The 4,713-nt window shown below is 43.0% G+C and overlaps 1 long non-coding RNA gene across 1 annotated transcript; it reads left to right on the top strand.

Annotated features, from left to right (window-relative positions):
• The first annotated feature begins 134 nt into the window (after positions 1-134).
• Positions 135-3,216, top strand: LOC311439349. Its single transcript, XR_014694668.1, has 2 exons — positions 135-468; positions 594-3,216. It is a non-coding gene; the product is annotated as an uncharacterized lncRNA (long non-coding RNA).
• Positions 3,217-4,713: the final 1,497 nt, after the last annotated feature.

Genomic DNA, 4,713 nt, shown 5'->3' with positions numbered 1-4,713 from the left:
CGCGAAAGGGACGGCCCCGGCCCGGCCCAGCTCCGCCCGGTGCCCCAAGGGTGCCCCCGGCTCGTCTCCCCCCCCCCCCCCCCCCGGGGCAGGGGGCTCGGTGCTGCCCCGTGGTCGTCCCCGCCTGCCCGTAGCCACAGGCTGGTCGCAGCCAAGAGAAAATTAGGAAATTGCCGGGTTTAATAGCGGCGCTCCCTCACACCCCCCTCAAAAGGAGAGCCTTAAGTTTCATGGTGATACGAGGTTGTCTAGATCTAAGGAATTTTTTTTCCCGTTTATAAACTTCTGTGGCATTTCCGTATCTTTCCAATTATTCACAGTGTTGCATCTCTGCTAATTACGATGTCCCACTGTGTAGCCTCTGCATCAGGCCCAGCAGTCCAGTACACGGGCTGGAGATTGGCACAGTCTTACTAATTACTCCTGGATGCGGGCTCCAATCCTGCAAAATCATACACCTACCCAGCGGTGCGTGGTGTTTAACATTCACTACCTGAAGAGATTTACATCAAAGCGACATCTTTCACTGTAACTGCTTCATAATTGGCACAAAACACAGGCGCCGTAACAAACAGCCTTTTGCTTCCCGACAGGTCACCGCTTCGATGTGAGCGAGCAGCCTCTGAACTGCGCCGTGGTTCTCGCCGTGCCTCCATGTGCTGCTGCCGGGCCTGGCCTCGGCTTTGTGGGATGACGCCTGTAGCTCCTGGTTGGACGTGTAGCCAAAGTTTGCACCTGAGAATCAGACTCTGACATAATCCCATGGCTCCCTGCTTGCCATCTGTTAGCTGCTGTTTTTCAAGAAGCCAACGCCATTTCTAAATCTGTGGTAGAGCATTACGGGCAACAGAGAAACTGGGAATGTGTAGGTCTTTGAGTAAACGTGTGCAGAGGAGAGGTGGTGGTGGACTATGCCATAACCAGCTATGAGTGACACTGGCTCCTGAGCTTTAGAACATCCACATATGCTTTCCTGACGATGTGTGGAGGTTATCCAGGAAATCCAGAAGCTGTATGCTGACTGTCTTTCTATGTCTTGACAGCTAAGTTTGTCCATTGCCACCCAGCCCTCACAGCCAAATCAGTAGATCTAGAAATGTCTCTGTTCCCAAAGTCATTGTAATGCTATTGCAAAAGTAGTATGGTATTTGATAACACTTCTCAGTTTTGAAGAGATCACTAATAGATTTCTATGTGGGAAATTTACGACTGAAACTGTTGATGAAACCTCTCTTTGTCATTTTCATGTTAGTTGCTGACATTCACAAAGTGAAGGGTTGATTCCTCAGTGTGCTGCGATGCCTTTCTTAACTACCTGTTGGATTAACTGATTTTAATGCAGAGTAAAGTGCTAGATTTTTCAGAAAATCTTACTGGTTTCCAGTGCTGAGTAAGGGAGAAATTAGAAAATACAGAAGTAGAAGGAAATACCTTGCTTCAGGGCATAGAGTGATTGCTACCTGGGGAAGGGTCAGGAAGGAAAATTTTTCTCACATATAATATTGCACAGCTGGCCACGTGTGTTATTGGGCAGAGGGAAGAGCCAGCAATGGGATGCATCAGCATTCCTTTTCTTATCCTCAGAGACTCACTGCAGTCTCTAAAAACATTAATAATGAAGCCTTTGAGTGGATATTTGCATTGTAGAAAAGAAGTGTTTAACTACCATGTAAGCAGTTGTAGGATGACAATGGAGCATACCTTTGGGAAATAGAAAGGTAGATGACGGGTACATACTAGAAGACTTGAGGCAACTAAGTAGTACCTGTCAGGAATAATAACTTTGTGCTGTGTTCTGCACAACAGCTGTGAAAACAAGGGTGAGTCATTGCTGTGACCTGGGAGGCAGAGGTGGGGATACTTCTAGGACGGAGAGCTTGAATGACTCTCAAGATATTCCCTCCTAAATTATGGTTGTTAGGATTTTATATATTTTGCAAGAAAAGGTGGATGGTTTGGTACACTGTTGGGAATATTGGAGGTGTATGATATGATACACCCCCAATGATGTATGATACACAAAAGCTTTATGAAACTCAGTAGAGTAATGCATTTCAGTCATCTTGGCATATGTGTTTGGGTGGGATTTATCTGGAATTAGGCAGGGGTGATCTGTTGCACTTACCATGTTTTACTAGTTTTAAATGTGTGGCATTTTTAGGTTATGATACATGATAAATGGGAATATTTGGACAATGGAGGTGTTTGCAAAATCCCCTCACTCTCAAGTTTTCCAGACACTGTCAACAAAGGGAACGTGTAAGCACAAGTCGTGAAATGTAAACAGTTGCTGGTTGGTTTCCAAAACAGCAAAAATGTAAGAAGCTACTGTACAGATTTGGAAGGCAGCCCCATAGTAGTTTTTCTTCAAGACTTGGGAGGTCCTGGCGCTGATAAATATTTGCCAACTTTCTTATGATGTTTTTGCAAGCTGGGTTTGCTACTATGCTAAATTTGATTAGCATGAACAGACTGTATGAGCCCACGTACCTAATTAGCTGCATGGTTCAGAGAAGGTTACGATGAGGTTGGGCTGGTGTTTGAACTTCTTCAGGCAGCTTTTTAACAGGATAACACCACCCCCAGTTTGTGTGGTGAAACACATCCTTTTTTTTTAAAAAAAAATAAAAAAAAAATATATGTTTATGGTTGCCATGAATTCATGAATTGTGGTGCCTGGCTTCCCGCTATTCATGTGGCTGGAAGGGCACAGCTGCTGTTCAGGCATGACAGAGAAGGCGGCCCTGACTTGAATGTCTGTTAAGAGGTTACTTTGTGTAACTGGAGTGTGCTTTTAGATTCAGATTCATGATTCAGACATGCTCTAAGTTTTCTATGCAGTTAATTCAATGAGTGTAAGGTGGTTGGAGGGGTAACAATGTTTCTTCCTACTAATTTGCACTTTCAAGGTACTGTCTCCTTGTACTTTATACATAACTGCAGTACTTTTAAACTGCATTGATTAAGGTTCTACTGTTAAGTAAAGCCTTTTAAGATTTTCATTGATATCAAAAAGCCTTTATGGGGCCTTACTAAAGGAGGAAAAAAGCCACAATGAGCTTTTAACTGAAGAGAAAATGTCTTGCTAAGATTTGTCAAGATAACAAACTTGCACTGGTTTTGTGATTTAATTCCTTGCATGATCAAAATGGAGTGTATGCTTTGTAATGACACCAGACAATGCTTGTTTTTTCAATAAACTCTTTCATTCTGTTAGCAACTCTGATTTTATTCCAGAGTGGTGAAGAACAGACCATGCAACAAGACAGTTTTGAGGTGCTCAGAAATGGGAAAAACCTTCAATAGACTCCAGCAGAACCGCTGCACAATGGATGTGAGGGAAATAGCAAGGCTCAGAAAGAAAGTAACTGTATGGGACGTTGTTGCTTACCGTGCTTGTTTTTTTGGAACATGCTGTAACCTCGGAGAAGCAGGAGAACTTGGAAAATCTTTGCTGACTTTCAGCCAAGGTGGTAATCTGTGTTTCTGCGAAAAGAAACAAACATGCTCTGTGTATCTTGAATAGGTTCTCTCTGTACAATAAAGAACTTTTAGTTGTCTGACAAGGCTTTTGGGAGGAACACGTGGTGCACCGCGCATCCTGGAGTCCTGTCCAGATCTTCAGCCTTCAAGGGGCTCCTGGATCAATGATTTGTTTCATGGTTATCAAGTCTGCCTGTTGAGGGATCTATTATTTTCAGTACCTCCCAGTACTTGTTTCAGGAGTGCCTTAAGCAATGTATTTTCCGTGCTGGGACAAAAGCCTTTTTTCTTGCCACAGTGTTAGAAGAGGGCTGTAACATGGATGCAGAAAGGATCAAGACAACTTAGACTACTTAGAAAATAAATGATATGTTGACACTTGCAGTAGATGAACACAAAGAGGCTGCAGCTGGTAGTATGCCCAACGCTAAGTAAGGAGAGGACAGCCTGGCAACCCTGACCATGGGTCACTTGTATAAACATAATGGCTGTTTGGGACAACATGAAAAGCTATGTGAGAAGGGAACTGGAAGAACACCAAATTATTTTGGTTCACAGGTGTGAGCATGATAAATATCATTGTGATGTAACTTAGTCAACATAAACTTGCTCCAGATCCCAAAAGGAACAGCATGAGGTAACTCCACAGTAATTTTAATACAAGAATTTGTGTTCTGTGACTGTATTTTTTAAAGAAAATACAACTGTTTGTATATTCCTATTAATCACCTATTTTAAGTTGCTGTAAACATTTGCAGGATTTTGTGCTGAACCCAATGCTCTTCAGATTAGAGACGCTATTTTCAGCACACCAGTTGCTGATGGTGCGTTGTGCCAGTACATTGTCAGCATTCAGTAAAAGGAGTTAGAAGGGAAGCAGAACTGAGTCTCTCCATCTCTTGAATAGGAGGCTCTCTAAACACACTGAGAAGCTTTGGGTAGAAGTGATTGTGATAATTGTTTGTGGTCTATGCAGAAGGAAGGTCCTTAGCAATATGCTGCGGATACGGGAAGTGGTGTGGATGCATGGACAACTGAGTAAACTTTTATTTAGGTAGGGAGCACTCTTAGCTATGTCCCAGGTTTGTTGAGCCCTGTAGCTGGAGGTGTTATGATTAGGTGAGATGTAAATCTCAAATCCTGACCATTTGTAGTGAGTAAAATTCAATAACTTCTTTTGTTTGGAGCAGACTTGACAACTGTAATAACTTGGTTGAGCCCTAACATCAA

Source organism: Aythya ferina, assembly GCF_964211825.1.
Source record: "Aythya ferina genome assembly, chromosome: 7".
In the NCBI taxonomy this organism is placed as follows: Eukaryota; Metazoa; Chordata; class Aves; order Anseriformes; family Anatidae; genus Aythya; species Aythya ferina.
Note: the sequence above shows the minus strand (reverse complement) of the source record. Positions and strands in the feature narration are given on the sequence as shown.